Source organism: Sus scrofa, chromosome 9 (genome assembly GCF_054392235.1).
Source record: "Sus scrofa isolate SSC_HxYL_T2T_F1_AM1 chromosome 9, Sscrofa_HxYL_maternal_Yorkshire_Landrace_v2.0, whole genome shotgun sequence".
Lineage (NCBI taxonomy): Eukaryota > Metazoa > Chordata > Mammalia > Artiodactyla > Suidae > Sus > Sus scrofa.
The window spans coordinates 78,663,579-78,675,097 of NC_139391.1; the positions used below are offsets into that span (position 1 = coordinate 78,663,579).

General features: G+C 35.7%; 1 long non-coding RNA gene across 1 annotated transcript in view; it reads left to right on the top strand.

Moving 5' to 3' along the window:
• LOC102163402 (uncharacterized) overlaps positions 1-5,093 on the top strand; it is a 204,980-nt gene extending 199,887 nt beyond the window's left edge. Inside the window, exon 7 of the long non-coding RNA XR_014815802.1 lies at positions 1,850-5,093. This is a non-coding gene — a long non-coding RNA (uncharacterized LOC102163402). The remainder of the gene's footprint in view (positions 1-1,849) is intronic.
• The last annotated feature ends 6,426 nt before the right edge of the window (positions 5,094-11,519 follow it).

The following is an 11,519-nucleotide window of genomic DNA, read 5'->3' on the forward strand; positions in this document are numbered from 1 at the left end:
TTCTATTTTTTTAAAAAATTTTATCTTAATACTTCATCTTTGTTCAACCTGGAATTTATCTTTATACAGACTATAATAATATACCCTTAATTTTTTTCAAATGGCTGGTTAATTATCCCCAAACTGTTTATTAAAGTTTAATACTTAAGGAATTTTATTACATTTATAGGTGTACAACAATCATCACAACCAAATTTTATAGCATGTCCAATGTATTTTAAAATTTTAATGCCACTTTTGCCATATGCTTATTTCACATATATACCTGGTTCTATATCTTGTCTACATTATTGATCTATCTATCAATTTATATATCATATTGACACTGTTTTAGGTACTCAGGCTTTATAACATGTTTTAAAATGTAGTAAGTTAAAGTCACTTCTCAGGACTTTCTTTTTCAATTTTTGATTATTCTCACATATTTTTTCTATATGAACATTGGAATAAACTTGTCACTGTTCAAAAATAAAATAATTTCCTGAGGACTGGTATTTTTACTGCATTAAAATCATAGACTGATTTAGAGAAATTGACAATTTTATAGTAATGAGTTTTTTCATCCAATATTAATGATGCAAAATGAGTTCCCTTTTAGCTAAACCTTCTTTTTATATCCACAACAGTCTTGAGTTTCTTCCTAATTGTCCTTGATATTTCTTGCTAGGTAATTTATACTTCATGTTGTTATTCTAGATGGTACCTTTTCCTTTTATATTTCTACATGCAATAAATTGTACTTAAAGTATACAAGTTTTAAGTTTTGACATATGTATACAGCGGTAAATCCAACACTGCAATCAATATAGTGAACATTTTCATCACCTCAAAAGTTTTCTTATGCCTCTCTACTGCCACTTTTCTCACCCTACCTATTCCTCATCCCCAGACAACCTCTAATCTTAGCTTTCTTTTCTTTCACTATAAATGAGTTTGCATTTTCTCAATCTTTATATATATGGACTAATACAGTATATACTTACACATTTTTTGCCTAGCATCATTATTTTGATATTTATTCATGTTGTAGGTGCATAAATATATTTATATTTTTTTCACTAAGTAGTTTTCTATCATATGGATATACCACAATATTAGTTTAACCATGCATCTATGATGGACGTTTGAGTTATTTTCTATTTTGGTTATTAAAAAATAAAGCTGCTATAAACATACTTATACAAGTATTTGTTGAGCATATGCTTTCATTTCTCTTGGATAAATATCAAGGAATAGAATGGCTGGATCATATATGGTTACTTTGTAAGAAACTGCCAAATGGTTTTCCAATGCAGTGTTGCTTTACATTCTTTCCAGCAGGGTATGAGAATTCCAGTTCCTCCACATCTGTACTGACACATGCTATGGTCACTCTCTTTACTTATAGCTATTTTAATAAGTATGTAATGGTATATCATACATTTCCATTGTATGCAATATACCATATACATGAGGTGGTATATCATAAATTGTATCTCCCTACTGACTAATGCTATTGAACATCTTTTCATGTACTTATTTGCCATCTGTATACCTTTTTTATTAAAGGGTCTTTAATAAAAACTTTTTTATGTTTTTCTTGGGTTGTTTATTATTGGAGTTTTGAGAGCTCTTTATGTATGTATTCTGGATACAACAATTTTTTCAGGTATATGATTTCTAAATATTCTCTTCCAGTCTGCAGCCTGTCTTTTCATTCTCTTTACAGTGTTTTTATGGAACAGAGATTTAAGTTTTGTTCATGTATAATTTATCATATTATTATTTTATGCGTTATGCTTTTGATTTTCATATCTAAGAAATGTTTCCTAGCCTAGTGGTTTTCAATGAGAACTATTTTTCTCCCCAGGGGAAGTCTCCAGAGATTTCAGAAAGTCTGAAGACATTTTTGGTTTATACAAGCGGGAAGGTACTACCCGCTTCTAATGAGCAGAGACCAGGGATGCTGCTAAACTTCCTACAATGCATAGGACAACTTCTCATAAAAAAGAATTATCTGGCCCCAAATGTCAACAGTGCTGAAGTTTTTTAGTGGGTATCATTATTTTATCTGCGTTCTCATCTCTTACCAGATAGTTACTGTGCTGTTATCACTGCTGCTGCTGTTTTCCAATCCTACCCAAGCAATTTTGGAAGGTATTCAAGCAGTTCTCAGCTCCACTTTTAGTTACCTGTTCTTGAGCTAAAAAACATTCTCTAAACTTTCTATGTTGGAAACATGCATCTTTACGATCATTATTTTTTCACAGAGACCTTTTTATTATTATAACCTACTTGTTTCTGTCTCGTATTTATCACAACCAAGGACTTGCAGTCTATGCTTACTCTACTATTATTATAGTTTTTTGGACCATGCATTGGAACATTTTTTTTGACATCTGGATATGATGACAAAGCATCATCCAAAGGCATTGTATACACTTTTCATCGTGGGATAAATTTTTGTCTTAGTTTACTTCCACCTCTTAAAATACAGACAACAGTTTTTGTTTTTCCTCACAAAAGAGTTTCAAGGGTCTTGTTATCCCAAGGCGATTATGACTTGTCCCAAATGAATAATAACCATCATGGGTCTATCTTCAGCCAGATATAAGAGTTACATTGAAAAAGAATATATTCTGTGGAATTGCTATCCTGACAAATATCTTTATCAAGCATCTGAACTGTGATGAATATGGCTCCTAATATTATTTATCTTCAGAACTTTGTTTCAGTGGGTTGATTTATTGTTTATTCAGTGGACAGAAATTACGGTCTGGCTGAACACTCACATAGGTTTTGATTTCCATACAAAAGTCTCACTTTCTAAACAGACTACTAATTTCCTGGTTCGATTCTCAGTCAAAATCTAACTTTCAAAGAATATGTACCTTTGCTGGACATTATGTCAAAAGCCCTTTAGGCAGCTTCAGCAATTGTCCTCAAAGCCCCTCAAAGGCTGAAAGGAGAACAGAATAGAGCAGAATATAAGGTTTAAAAGACAGCTCTTCAGTCAAAAATAAGTTGAATAAATAAGCAAAGAAGTCTTTGAGAAAGCCTTCATTTGACAAAGTAGAAGTATCCATCTTCTTTCTCATTTCTACCATGACTTAGAAAATACATTTATATTACAAGTCATCCCTTAGACAGTGCATCCAGATAAATAGATATCAGAAAGGGCACTGAGATAAATAGATATCAGAGCTGGCTCTCTTTTTGCTTTACCAAGCTTTATTTCCCGAAGGCACATCAACAATGTGAACTAAATGGTATCATTCCACAATTCACTTCTCAGTGCTTAAGTCAGGTGGTGACAATCCTGAGTTTAGCTACCTTGAATAATAGGTTGGAAAAAAAATATAAAGAGGAGTAGGAAGCTGATAAATAGATTCAATTGTTCTATTTCTCAGATGGATGAACTAAAAAACAAATCAGGCTAATCTGAGACTTCACTTGGGAGCTATGTCAGTTCTAAGTTAAAGCTGCCACTGAATAATGCCTTGCCAAAAAATAAAGTCTTATAGTCAATCCTTTAGTGTATGTCTCATTCCAAGGCACTGCCTCCTTGATTTTTGTGCTAGGTTGTCACTGTGATTGAATTGTGAACTTGTTCTCTTTGACCTCTAGAAACTTTAAGAATTGTCTAAGAGATTTTTTAAGGTCAAGATTATATTGAGAGACATTATGCTATGTAGATAAATACCATGGAAAAAAGGATAGAGTAATGACTTGTCAAGACATAAAGGATTATAGAAAAAAATATTAAATGTAGAAAACTTTTTTTAAATGTGTGTATGTGTGTGTGTGTGTGTGTGTGTGAATGAGAAGCCTCTTTAGAAAGAAAGCTTTCACTCTGAAGGAATATAAAAGTAAAATGGTTGGAGAGCTTCCCCAAACAAGGATTATAAACTCCTTTACATCATAAATGAAAACATACTTAAACAGCTGTTTAATATTTAAAATTCTTAAGTTAGGAAAGCAAAATTATTTTTTTTATGAGAAACTACCCCAGGGACTTGAAATTGCTCAATAAGAACATTTGTACATCTATTCTTAAAGCTTTGAGTTCAGAAGTTAATAGGTAGTCAATATACTGTGTAACTTCCATGCATGGATGAGTTAGAGTTTTAATAATATTAATCTTCCAATATTAGGACATTAATGTCATAATACGATGCCTGGAATTCCCTTAAAATGCCATTGGAAATCCCCTATATATATTTTTTACACTGTGAAAAAGCCAAGGAAATTATTATGAGGTTATCAAAGTGATAGAGCTGCCAATATTGCTTATCCAAAGCTAAAAAATCCAAATTTCTTAAAATTTTCCTTCCAAAAAAATAATATATGGTGGAAACATGACTTTCAAGAATGGTATTACACTCAGTAGGACATACATAAAGGAGCTATAGTGAACAGCTCAAATGGAAGGGAGGGGAAGGGAAAATGAAATGCTCAAACATGATCTGATGGTATAAAGGACTTCACACCAAATAAGATTTTAATACTACAACATTTGGAATTGCACTTAGCTCTGGTGTTTCTATGCAATAGAAACTTGGGAAATTGACTGGATCTTTCTAAACCTCAGTTTTTCCTTTGGTAAAATGGGTTTGGCATTGCTTATCTTGCTGGAGTATTATGAAGATTAGGCAAAACAATGCATTGAAAAAGCTTTATAAGTTGTAAAGCAGCTGCTGTGGTTGTTTTTGTTGTTGCCATTCTGTTGTTCTTGTGTGTATATACTTTATCAATAGTTCTCAAACAATGCTGTACATTAACATCCAGAGTGGAAACATCTTCAAGATTCACATGCCTGGATTCCATTTGAGTGTTGAAGCTGGGCTCAAACATACCTATTTGGAAAAGCCTATCCAGACAGTTCTGGTGGGCAGCCCATGACGTTTATCCTCTACTCTCAAGCCTCAGACTTCCTAATCTCTAATGTTTTATAACTACCATGAAATAGAGGACCATAAGCAGGCATTCTCTCTTCTTCAGTCTCAGAATTCAATCAATGGTTATTTTGTCCTGTAAGGTTACAGTGAACTGCTGAAATACGGAATTTACTACAATGGTGAAGATTCATAGTTTGGGGAATAAATGATTCAAAAGCTTAAAGAATGCCAGTTTTTTTTAAAGAATGCTCTCCCTCTAATACCTCACTAAATATATATTTTAATTCTATGTGATTTACCTATCACAAAACCCAATCCCAGAGACTGTTTTACTGAGTCTCTTCATTAAGATTAGTCTTCCTTTTCTCCCTGCTGCTGTTAGGAGTGTGGAGGTGTCAGGGTACAGGGCTCCATTTACTTCTTGTGACATATTTCCAATATCTCTCATTGGAAGACAAGGGAGTTGATAACTGCCCTCTAAACACACACACACACACACACACACACACACACACACATACACACAGAATTACCAACACTTACTCATTTTACTATATCCATATAGTTCATATACTATATTGTCAGGCACTGGATTCCACTTAGGGAACACACATAAGTTGGGTTTTGCTGTTGAGGAATTCCTGCTGAATGGAATCACCAGATAGAAAATAAGAATGCCAGCAAATATAACTCTGTGTAGACATGCAGTAAGAGGAAGACGAACAGTGTCTTCATGTTAATTTATACCAATGGTGGGCCTTGAATAGTGTACTCACCATAAAGAAAATCCCACACCCAAAGCTGTAGTGGCTAATATTGGTGGTAACCACTGAGACTTCTAACTCTTTACAAGGTTTATCTATTTATTTTAACACCATTTATTATTCTTTACTGGGAGTAAATGTCCTATCTGATATGATCCTCTCCCACAAATCCCATTTGTGCCATTAATTCATACTGGAATATTTTGCCTGGCTAATTCATCTCCATCCTTCAAGTTTACTTCAAGAGTCCTCCTCCTCGAAGTTTTCCCTGATCCCTACTCTGCTCCCTAAACTTAGGAAGGTGCACCGCCCCTTCATCCCACCTTGCTGTACCCACAGCATGCTATTGAAAACTGCCCTCTGGATCAAGGTTTCAAGGTGCCTACTTAATTATTCATGAATGGGAGTTCTCTTGTGGTGCAGTGGGGGGAGAATCCCACGTTGTTACTACAGCAGCTTAGGTTGCTACGGTGGTGCAGGTTTGATCCCTGGTCCAGGAACTTTCATATGCCTCGGGTGTAGTCAAAAATAAAAATAATGAATGAGTGTGAGAAAGAGCTGAATTACTTTAACTTTTTTTCATTCCTGGATCTCTTTGCCTTTCCCTTACTAACAATTATCAAATTTCTCTGTTCCTTATTTTTATGTATTTTACTACTTGCTCAGAGATTTTCAAGCACTCACAATTCATCTTCTAAACTGGCTCAGAATTTACTACTATGTGGTATTGCTTACTTTCATTAAAGAAATGCATTAATCTCACACCAGTCAGAAGAGCCATTATTAATAAGTCCACAAATAACAAATGCTGGAGAAACGGGAACCCTCCTGCACTGTTGGTGGGGAATGTAAACTGGTACAACCGCTATGGAAAAGAGTATGGAGGTACCTCAGAAAACCAAGTAGAGAACTACCATATGACCCAGCACTCCCACTCTTGGGCATATATCCAGACAAAACTTTTCTGAAAAAGACACATGCACCCACATGTTCACTATATCACTATTCACAATAGCCAAGAAATGGAAACAACCTAGATGTCCATTGACAGATGAATGGATTAAGAAGATGTGGTATATATACACAATGGAATACTCCTCAGCCATAAACAAGAACAGTCATGCCATTTGCAGCAACATGGATGGAACTAGAGACTAATATTGAGTGAAGTAAGTCAGAAAGATAAAGATAAATACCATATGATATCACTTATATCTGGAATCTAATATACAGCACAAATGAACCTTTCCACAGAAAAGAAGCTCATGGACTTGGAGAACAGACTTGTGGTTGCCAAGGGAGAGGGAGGGAGAGTGGGGGGGACTGGGAATCTGGGGTTAATAGGTGCAAACTATTGCCTTTTGAAAGGATAAGCAATGAGATCCTGCTGTATAGCACTGGGAACTATATCTATATCATGATAGAGCATGATGGAGGATAATGTGAGAAAAAGAATGCACATATATATATGTGACTGGGTCACTTTGCTGTACAGTAGAAAATTGACAGAACACTGTAAACCAACTATAATGGAAAAAATAAAAATCATTTAAAAAATAAATGCATTAATTGACACATCTTTCAGGATCAAAATATTGTTTTGCTCCAAACTCTCAAAGAATAACATAACTTAAAGATTAGGAAACCACTTAGTTGTGTGTGTATATGCACATCAGCTACAATGCAAGACAAAAAATTTGTCCCTTTTTCAAAATTATTACAACAAATCATAAAGTCTAAGTCAGTTATTTCAATCTCAAATATGTCATCCTAAAAGGTGACATAAAAGCAATGTGATATTAATTCATTGTAGGATAGAGATGTGTATAAATATATAGTATTTTGTAAATATTCTATTATATGCTATTATTTGGCTGATGCAAATGATGAAAAAACAGCAAGTCGAACCCTACATATATATACCTTGTAATAACTACTATAAACAGTGTGACACACATTTCCGATTCCTTCTATACCTATAATACAGATGTGCACACACACTATTTTACATAAATGGTATCATACATCAATTTGGTAATCTACTCTTTTCACTCAACAATGTATTATGGACACATTTCTATGTCATGAAATGTCATATATGGAGTAAGTCAGAAAGAGGAAAGACAAATACCATATGATATCACTTATATCTGGAATCTAATATACAGCACAAATGAACCTTTCCACAGAAAAGAAAATCATGGACTTGGAGAATAGACTTGTGGTTGCCAAGGGGGAGGGGGTGGTAGTGGGGTGGATGGGAAGCTTGGGATTAATAGATGCAGACTATTGCCTTTGGAATGGATTAGCAATGAGATCCTGCTGTGTAGCACTGGGAACTCTGTCTAGTCACTTATGATGGAGCACGATAATGTGAGAAAAAAGAATGTATGCATGTATGTGTAACTAGGTCACCATGCTGTACAGTAGAAAACTGATAGAACACCAGTTATAAAGGAAAAAAAATAATTATAAATAAAAAATAAAACAACAATGGCATCATATTCTACTAAATATATTCAATACTTTTAGAAGAAATAATAATGATATAATACTCTGAGGTAACAGAGCAACAAAACTGCAGGGTAATCCCAGACTTTTGCATGGCAGGAAATAAGTGCACTGAGCCTTCTGGGAAGGCCCTACCTCGTGAGCCAATATCCTGTCAGCTCATAGTTGTTCATGCTTCAACTGGGTCAGGCTCCAAGGAAAGGAAAACGGATACATGATTACCATGCCAAAATCTAAACTCCCTTTTATCCATCTGGTTTCTTAATCATTCATGGTTTGACTTAATCATCCATCCTCAGATTTTAATTGAAACTTCCATTAATACCAAATGACCTTTAAATTAGCTTCAGTTTGGGGTTCACACATGCAACAGATATTCATAAATCCAGCCCAACTGTGCGGGTAGCATACATATTTTGAAGGCTCCACTAGAGGTAGAGCTAATAAAAACCAGACCAATCAAGCTATCTATACTAAATATTCAGTAATGACACCAGTGGAGGCAGAAGGCACACATGCATGCACCCAAGCGTGCATGCACATGCACACACGCACATGCACATTTACACTTTATTAACCAAAGTCAATAAAAATCTTAAGTCTTTGAAGAACATCACATGTTAAGACTCACCACACTTAATGGGAAATAATTTCTAAAAATGAATGAAAGAAAAGTCTTGAATCCTATGCTGTGTTTGAAGTTCTGAGTCAGTTACCGCTCAACAAAAGTATGTGGAATGTATGATTTCTGGTCTCATCATGACTCTTCCAACATGAAAAAAGCAACACCCCACCCTGGCCACTGGGCCTAGTTCTCGGCTTTATCCCAGGTTTTCTTGAGACTAAAATTTTTAAATAAATTCCCAACATGTAAGGCCACAATCTCAATGCTCTACCCATCATAATCTTCATGATACTGTGTACTTCCCTGCCCTGACTGGCCTCTCTCTTTATCCACCTTTCATACCTTTCCTGGGGCCCTATCAGAAAGTTATAGAATTTATTCACTAATTCTTCTTTGTTTTTGCCCTCTTCTCTAAGTTTTATATCCACCGTCTACTGTATCTACAACCCAGCTCTTACTTTAGAAGGCTCTCAAGTTATCTCAAGAATATCACTGTATTTTCTCACATGCCATATACCCTTAATCTAGGAAGCAGGACTCTGTGCTTTTGTTCTCCATTTCTACTTTTAGGTCATTACTTACTCATTCTTCTGAAGTGAAAAAGAAAGGGAAGGGGAGGGAAGGGGAGGGAAAGGAAGGGAAGGAAAGGGAGGGAAAGGACAGGACAGGACAGGACTCCTTTGAGACTTACATCATTCAATCACATATTGTCCACTTAAATGCTGTCATCTTCTGAAATCAGGATCACCATATTTAGATCACTAGAGAATATGATTCCTGGCTTAGAATCATCCCCACCATTCTCAAGACACCATTCTTGTATGTTTTCCAAGTCCTCTTGGATCATCAGGCCCAACGCTTTGGACTTTTCAGTCTCTATACCTTCAATGAGCATGATCTCATCTTGGACTTTTCCATGTCTAAAGCAATAATTCCAATATATCATATTCTTTGACTATTAACTTATCCCCTCCACTTGTTTTCTTCATTACTTCTGTTACAATAATCCTTTGACTTCACCATGGTCTCCAGCCTCATGCTCACTCTACTTCCTCTCAGTTCATCTCCCTCTTTCTTCTATATGTCCCTTCTGAGACTGTTTAGAATTCATGCTTTATTGTTTCAGTAATACTCTTGACAATGCTATACATTTGATTGCCTTCATGCTTTATTCATTACTCCCCTTTAAGGAAACCCCCAAAATGAAGGTGTATGACTCTCTGCTTTCTTTCTTTTTTTTTTTTTTTTTGTCTTTTTTGTCTTTTTTTTTTTTTTTTTTTTTTGTTGTTGTTGTTGTTGCTATTTCTTGGGCCGCTCCCGCGGCATATGGAGGTTCCCAGGCTAGGGGTTGAATCGGAGCTGCAGCCACCGGCCTACGCCAGAGCCACAGCAACGCGGGATCCGAGCCGCGTCTGCAACCTACACCACAGCTCATGGCAACGCCGGATTGTTAACCCACTGATCAAGGGCAGGGACCGAACCCTCAACCTCATGGTTCCTAGTCGGATTCGTTAACCACTGCGCCACGACGGGAACTCCTCTGCTTTCTTGATGCTTACCTCTCAGCAGATGAGTGCAGTCAGAAATAATCATAGCCAGATAAGCTCCATTGGAAACCCACAATCACCAACCTCAAATGGGACCTTTAGCACCACCTAACAATCTCATCTCCTTTCTCTGGTTCAGTTCCCTCACTCTCACACTCACCTTAATGTTTATGTCACAAGTTTTCCATTCTTTTCAAACCACTCTTCCTGCCTCTCAAACTCAACAAATCACCTTCACATAAAAATGCAAGAAATTTACAAAGAATATAGAAACCATCAAGAAGAATTTACCTTGTTTCCTTGACATTAAACATCCATCTACATTTTCAATCATCTTGGTTTCTTTTTTCCTGGGAAAATAAAAGGGCTATCTCTTTTCCTAGCTAAATCTAAAATTCTTTACCACCTGTGCTTTGGACTGAAATGCTTTCCTGAATGATTTAAGAAACTTTTGCTACTATCTTTTCTCTCTCCTGTATATTTAACACATTTCCCCTGTCCCCATCAACTTAACTTTTTCATCAGTTTTACACAAAAATCCTCATCAGTTCAATATTTCTCTCCAACTACTGCTCCAATCTCTTCTTTCCTTCATAGTCAGACTTCTCAAGTTGTCTGAACTTTGGTCTGTTTCATTCTCTACCCCTTAGCCTAATCCAGTCTAAGGCCAAATGACTTCCCTGAAATGGCTCTCAATAAAGTAACAGATGTCCATAATATGTTAGTGCTTAACCCAGCTAACATTTTCATCTTATTTGATTCTTAAACAAAATATGTCACCAACAATCACCATGTCTCCTTCATGAAATACTATATTTTCCTGATAGATTAGATCTTATTTCCTAGGAAGCCTGGGAAATAATTTCAAAAAGCCTCTTTATTTATTGACCTGGGAGAGAAAGATAAACTTTTGAATATAGCAGATTAGGCCTATGCCTTGTTGTTTCTTCACCCACTCAAACTTTCAACATAGAAACTTTATCTGCATCCATAACATCAATATCTAATACCCACATGACTAGAAAATTTGTACCTCCAGCCCGCATGCTCCCTCTGAGCTCAGAGTACCATATTCAACTATCTACTCATCTCATCCAGGATATTTCAGAAACCCATTAACAAATATTCAAAACCACACATGAAATATTCCCCCAAACCTGGTCATTTGTCATTATTTTTAAGCTCAGGATATGGC